The sequence below is a fragment of the Otolemur garnettii genome, unplaced genomic scaffold (assembly GCF_000181295.1).
Source record: "Otolemur garnettii isolate 467f Iridium unplaced genomic scaffold, OtoGar3 scaffold00010, whole genome shotgun sequence".
Classification (NCBI taxonomy): Eukaryota; Metazoa; Chordata; class Mammalia; order Primates; family Galagidae; genus Otolemur; species Otolemur garnettii.
The window spans coordinates 28,750,158-28,757,118 of NW_003852405.1; the positions used below are offsets into that span (position 1 = coordinate 28,750,158).

A 6,961-nucleotide genomic window follows, 5' to 3' on the forward strand; every position below is an offset into this window, starting at 1 on the left:
AAAAAAAAAAAAAAAAAAAGAATTGGCAGTCTCTACACCTGTGGTGTTAAGAAGCACAAGATCAGCCTTATATTAGAGGAGAAGGCAGTCAAAAAGCATGCACATTCTATCGCAGACACGCTTAGTCTGATTTTGTCTCCTCTTCTGCCTGTAGAACTCCAGCACGGCATCTCTCTTCTGAAGATTACCAAGTTCTGCTAAAGACTAAGATCTATCTCTTCTAAGAAGACTGCTTTACTCTCTCTAAGACACACACACACACACACTCTCTCTCTCTCCAGCTAAAGTAGATAGCCCTCAAGCACCTAAGAGTAACTGTTCCTGAGCAAGGTAGCTTAGCAGTCCGCATCCGGAACCTACCTAAGCCAGGCCTGAGACCTGGCCAGTCCCGGGCCCTGACAGTCAATAGAACCTTTAATCCAGTTATTTCAGAATGACAATCCTGCACAGTAGACATTATGTTGGAAGCTAAAAAGCCATGATTGACAGTATTCTCTATATTAAGTGATTTTACCCAGCAATTAGCAATAGAAAATGGTATTGGGGGATCAGTGCCGTAGCACAGTGGTTACAGCGCCAGCCACATACACCAAAGTTGGTGGGTTTGATCCCAACCTGGACCAGCTAAACAACAACAACTGCAACAAAAAAATAGCCAGGCATTGTGGCAGGTCCCTGTAGTCCCAGCTACTTGGGAAGACTGAGGCAAGAGAATCACTTAAGCCCTTGAGTTTGAAGTTGCTGTGAGTTGTGATGCCACAGCTTTCTACCAAGGGCAACATAGTGAGACTCTGTCTCAAAAAAATAATATTGGGTAAGTGAGAAACAGGTATTTTACCTTGTATGACATGTGAACAGGAGTTGTATTTAGCCAAGCTTATTCCCCTTTTATTTTTATTCATTCATTCATTTACTTATTTAATTATTCAGAGGCAGGGTCTCATTCTGTCACCCAAGCTAGAGTATAGTGGCATCATCGTAATTAGCTGTAACCTCAGCTCCTGGGTTCAAGCAATCCTCCTGCCCTAGTCTCCCAAGTAGCTGAAACTACGGGGGCACACCACCACACCCAGCTAATTTTTAAGCAATTATCCCTCTTCAACCTGTAAGTGCTGGGATTACAGGCCTGAGCCACCACCAAGTGCGCTCCATTGTATCCACAGCATCTCGCACACACCTGGCATGTAGAAGACATGAATAATAATTGCTGAATAAATAAGTCTGACCTTCTTCAAGATGAAGCACCTGATAAATAGTTAAAGATTGTCTGCATATAAAGCAGGACTATTGTTCTGATTACCATTATGCACAATATGACACAAATAGACCATACTGCTTATCACACGAGTATTAGGCGTCTACTATGTGCCAGGCACTCTGCTAAGAACTGAGAAATACATTGCTGACTATAGACAGACACCATCTCTATTCTCAAGTTGTTAACAGTCTCCTGGCAAACTCTCAGCAAAAGCCTTGGAACTGGACTTTTAAGTAGTGTAGTTTGATTTGCTATCTGGAAGCACAGGTAAGGCTCTAACATCAATCATACCTGATAGAGAATTGAAAAGTGGTATGTGCCATACCCTAACTTCCCGTTAGATGCCTAAGATCCAAGACTTCCGTTCTCAGTTCTCATTTACTTCCTTACTCTCTGATACTCATCTGTACGCCTGTAGGCTCTATGGTGCCTTCCTCGATGCTAGGGGATCAGTTGATTCCCAGTGATCTAGTTGCTCACTAATTATAATTATAAACTTATAATTTAACATAAACCTCAAAAACCATCAGGAAATGGCTCGGCGCCAGTAGCACAGTGGTTACAGCACCAGCCACATACACCCAGATGGGTTCAAAACCGGCCCGGGGCCAGTTAAACAACAATCACATCTGCTACAAAAAAGAGCCTGGCCTTGTGGCAGGCACCTGTAGTCCCAGCTACTTGGGAGACTGAGGCAAGAGAATCACTCAAGCCCAAGAGTTTGAAGTTGCTGTGACCTGTGATGCCACAGCACTCTACTGAGGGCAACGGCTTGAGACTCTGTCAAAAAAAAAAAAAAAAAAAAAAAAAAAAAAAAGAAAAGAAAAGAAAAGAAAAAGATTAGAGGTAGGAGGCAGCTTCTAGCACCATGGAAGCCCAACTCTGGAGGATTCCTTGAGTTCAGGTGTTTAAGACCATCCTGAGCAAGAAAGAGACCCTGTCTCTACTAAACATAGAAAAATTAGCCAGACGTTGGGGCACTAAGTCCAACAGACTTTCTATCACATCATTCATCATGTGTACTTGCCCTAACATGTAGATCAGGGCACTGAATACTCACTTGTCTAGGGTCGGGTAATGTAAATGTGATGTAAGGTAGTATTATGTCATGTAATTGACACGGAATGTCAGCGAGGTGACTAGTGGTACAACAATAGAGAATCCTGGGGACCATTTCAAATGGAGTGGGTGGCATGTTCCAGGGTGTTGCTGCTGGGCAAAATGTGGAGCCAATTAGCTCAGATGCTCCTGTTTCTCAAGAGAAGATGTAAATCCATATTTTAATGCAAATGTATCAATTTTCAAACATGTGGTGGCTAGAAGTGCCATTTTGATTATCAATCTGTGGCCCTGATCTAAATGGGTAAGGGGGGGGGCTGAGTCATCCACCTCCAAACCTGGCCTAAGGAGCCCCAGCCCAATTGTCTTCTAATCTGAGAGCAAAAAGAAAGAGATATCAAGAAGGAAAAAAGGGGGAAGAAAAAAAATCACTTACTAGCTGGGAGACACTACATCAGATGCTTTCACATATGTTGTTTCACTGAGATAGGACAGTGCAAGAAAAATGATCTATGCCTGGGAAAAAGACTAGATAAGACTGTATCAAAATACTAACAGTAGGGGTGTTCCATTAAGAAAACCACTTTTGCTATTCTCCATAATTTTTAACCATGAATATAATATGGTGTATTAAGTTTTTTATACAAATTACAACTAAAGGTTAAAGTGGATTTCTAAGTACAAATCCACCCATGAAGTGTATAAAGTACACTGCTGTAAGTTAAGCCAAATTACATAGTCAATATTTATTTATTTATTTATTTATTTATATTTTTTGGAGACAGAGTCTCACTTTTGTTGCCCCTTGGTAGAGTGCTGTGGCATCATAGCTCACAGCAACCTCAAACTCTTGGGCTCAAGTGATCCTCTTACCTCAGCCTCCTGAGTAGCTGGGATTGCAGACTCCTGCCACAAATGCCTGGCTATTTTTTTAGAGACAGGGTCTCGCTCTAGTTCAGGCTGGTCTCAAACTCCTGAGCTCAAGCAATTTGCCTGCCTCAGCCTCCCAGAGTGCTGGATTTCAGGCATAAGCTGTGGTGCGCAGCTCCTATATACTCAGTATTTATTTGTTAATTTTTTTGAGACAGAGTCTCACCATGTCGCCCTCAGTAGAGTGCTGTGGCATCATAGCTCACAGCAACCTCAAACTCCTGGGCTCAAGAGATTCTCTTGCCTCAGCCTCCCAAGTAGCTGGGACTACAGGCACCTGCCACAAAGCCTGGCCATTTTTTTGTTGCAGATGTCATTGTTGTTTAGCTGGCCTGGGGCCAGGTTTGAACCCACTACCCTTGGTGTATGTGGCTGGTGCTATAACCACAGTGCTACAGGTGCTGAGCCTATATTCAGTATTTAAACAGAAAAAGCAATTGTCACAATTTCAGTTGTATGGAATATACTATGCAATTATAAAATCAGAAGAAACAGAACATGGCACAGGTGATGTGGACCACAGATTGATTAAATAAGAATAGAAACGTGAAACTGTTAAGAATGTCGTAAGTCATTTTCTCTCTAAATTATAAAACTACCAGAATTTTGTAGGTATGGCCTCCACGGTTATAAAATACAATGAAAGCCCACTCTTCTGTAAAAACTAAATTTTAGGTATTTGCCGCTGTTACATACTTTTCCACATTCCTTGCATTGTTTTCTCTTAGGTATATAAAAATCTCATATTTTTACTTAAATAGTACTCCGTTTTTTGCAGTGTGGGCGTTTAAAAGGTAAGGATGGATGGGCACAGTGGCTAACGCCTGTAATCTTAGCACTCTGGGAAGCCAAGGCGGGAAGGTCTCTTTGAGTTCAAGAGTTCAAAACCAGGCTGAGCTAGAGGGAGACCCAGCCTCTACTAAAAATAGAAAATTTAGCAGGGCGTGGTGGCATGGGCCTGTACTCCCAATTACTTGGGAGGCTGAGGCCAAAAGGATCACTTAAGCCTAGGAGTCTGACGTTGCTGTGAGCTACAATGATGCCATGGCACTCTACCCCAGCAACAGAATGACACTCTGTCTCAAAACAAATAAACAAAAAAGGTGAGGTAGATTATTTTATTTTTTTCATAAATGAAGTATGTTAACACAGGCCACTTGAGTTCTAAAGAATTGAAATCCTCAATTATTCTCCTCCAAACATACATATATAGTTTTAATTCCATTCACAAATGAAACCCTAACCTAAATACTTCAAGTGAAATTTCAGGGGAAAAATACTGTTCAAAAACCTAGATAATGCATTCCTTAGATGATGCTAAATATAGTCATCTCAAGATGACATACATTTTGACAATGATCAGCCCGTACATGTCAAATTTTCAAAAATAGCACAGATTCCATTTTAAGGTGCGCAGGAAAAACTGCTATTCACTACCTTTGCATTTAAAGTGGATTTAACAGTGCAATAGCTACAATGAGGAAAACTGAATTTAAAAGAATTTAGTTGTGGTTTTTGCCCAGGGATCTTGAAGGGCGATACAATACAGACTTGCCCACGTTAAATTATTCCTCAGAGGCATCAGTGTGAAAAAGTAAAATCCCTTCGGAAATAGGATATTCATAGCTACATGGAAGAAAAATCTTTCCTAGGTACATCAGATAATCAAAGTTCATTTATACCAAATATACCTTTCCCAATAAACCTTTCTTTCATTTGATTAATTACTTATTTTTCTCCTAAAACTCAAGAGATTTCCAGAGACGTGTCTTTTGAGTTTTCTTACACAGCAGTGTAACCTGTAAAGGAATAATATTAGAGGGGGAAGTTAAGTAGTCCGCTCAGTAACCTGTGACTAAGACGGTATAAATACTTAAGTTCTAAATCACACTCCCCAACACATAGTTATGTTGTGACTCGCAGGTCACTGGGCTCCTAGTACATGAATTCATTAACAAAATTTAGCCGATGGACCACGCTCCCGTTGCTTTGGTCAGAGAACTCATTTCTTTCTCATTACGACTTACTTATTTTCTCCGCTTCTTTCTCAAGGACGGACATTTTGTTAGGACATCTCTTCGTGCTATTTTTACCTTGTTATCGGTTTCCCTCACTACTGTTTGTTCACGTTATGGCCTTTAGTAAATGTGAGACGAGTGTCTGGAAGGCACTGCGGTAGCCACCGCTCAACTCGGGTATTTTCTGCACAAATGCCAGTAACAGTACATTTTCAGCACTCGTGGAGCGTGTCAGAAACGGTGGCCATGGCCTGGCGTTTTCCAGCAGCACCTGGACTAGGAGTTGTCAGAGGCGGGGACCCCCACTCCTCCCTCCGTCCAGCTGCAGCGCCCGCCGCTGGCCCCAGCGTCCCGCGCCGGGCAGAGTCGCGGCCGAGCCCGCCCGTCTGCGGACGGGGTGGGGACGGTGCAGGCTGGAAGTCACACCGCGCTGCCCGACCTGCAGCGGGGCCGAGCAGGGGTGATGTCTTAAAAATTACAGGCGCTCACTGCGGGCCGAGACGCAGACAGGGAGCGGGACGCCGAACTTCACCCGCTCGGACCCCACTCGTCGCACACAGGGTCTCCCGCACCGCAGAGAAACTCAGTCACCGGCGCCGGGGGGCCGAGGGCCAGTTACTGAGCGACAGCGAGGACACCCCGGCCGGCACCCGCGGAGCGGCTCAGGCCGCGCCCCGGGCGTCCCTTAGCGGCCGCCGCCCCCAGCGGGGGACCCGGCGCCCGGGTCTGCAGGGCGCGATCCCACGTTCCCTGAACTCTTCTTACCTGCCAGGAGCCGGCGACGAGCGCGGAGAGACTGGGCGCGTCCCGCACCTGGGCGTGGGTCGGGGTCCGGGCGCTCTGGCCGCTGCCACCTCCGCTCCAGCCGCCGGGAGCCCTCTGGCCGCCGCCGCCGCCGTCCCCGGCTGCGAGTTTCCATAAAAGTCCTGGTGCGCAGCCTGTCCCCGCATTCCAGGCGGGCCCTGCGCCGGCTGCAGCTGTTCCAAAACACGAGGCCAGTCTCCCCAACCCCCCGCCGCCCTATCGCCCGGGGAGGGTGGAGAGTGGAGGGGAAAAGCAGGGGAGGGGAGCGGCGCCTGCCAACTTCCCTCCAGAACTCGCCTGTCGCCGGCCCCGGGTGTCCGAGCCGAGCCCCTACCCGGGCGCCGCCTCCACCTCCGACAAGGCCGGGGAGGGAGGCTGCCTCCCCCGTGGGAGAGGAACGGTGCTGGGCCGCTCATCCCGGGGAGCGGCCGCCCTGCCCACAGCCCGCTGGCCCTGGGGTCCGCGGCTCCACCGGTTTCCATTCTAGAAGCCAAGCCACGACATTATCTTCGCCCGAAGCATTGACCTTTGGCCAACTTTTCCCTTTATTAGCCGGAGTGTGGGGCGGCAGTTGGGAACACTTCATCTATCGCTCCCCCTTTTCTTGGCTCTGGTCTTTTATTTTTTTTTAATTAAAAAAAAGTTTTTTTAAACTTTTATAGCCACTAGACCACCAGGAATTGGCTCTGGTCTTTAAAAACCCAAACAGAGCAGTTAAAGGAAAAAGTTGAAGGCAGAAAAGATGGAAAGGAATAAAAGGATGTGTGTGTGATAAATACACATACAACATCTTCACCTTTATTTCAATGAAGGCAAATCATCTCCTGTCTTCCTAAATGTTCGTGAAGGCATCTTCGAACATTAGGCACCCACAGATCTTTTTCAGCGTGGA

General features: G+C 46.0%; 1 protein-coding gene across 3 annotated transcripts in view; it reads right to left on the reverse strand.

Moving 5' to 3' along the window:
- The window catches only part of NEXN (nexilin F-actin binding protein), a 39,643-nt gene extending 33,590 nt beyond the window's left edge, over nucleotides 1–6,053 (reverse strand). For all 3 annotated transcript variants that reach the window (XM_012801719.1, XM_012801718.1, XM_003784214.2), the window contains exon 1: nucleotides 6,031–6,053. The gene's annotated coding sequence lies outside the window, so the exon portion shown is untranslated. The remainder of the gene's footprint in view (nucleotides 1–6,030) is intronic.
- Nucleotides 6,054–6,961: the final 908 nt, after the last annotated feature.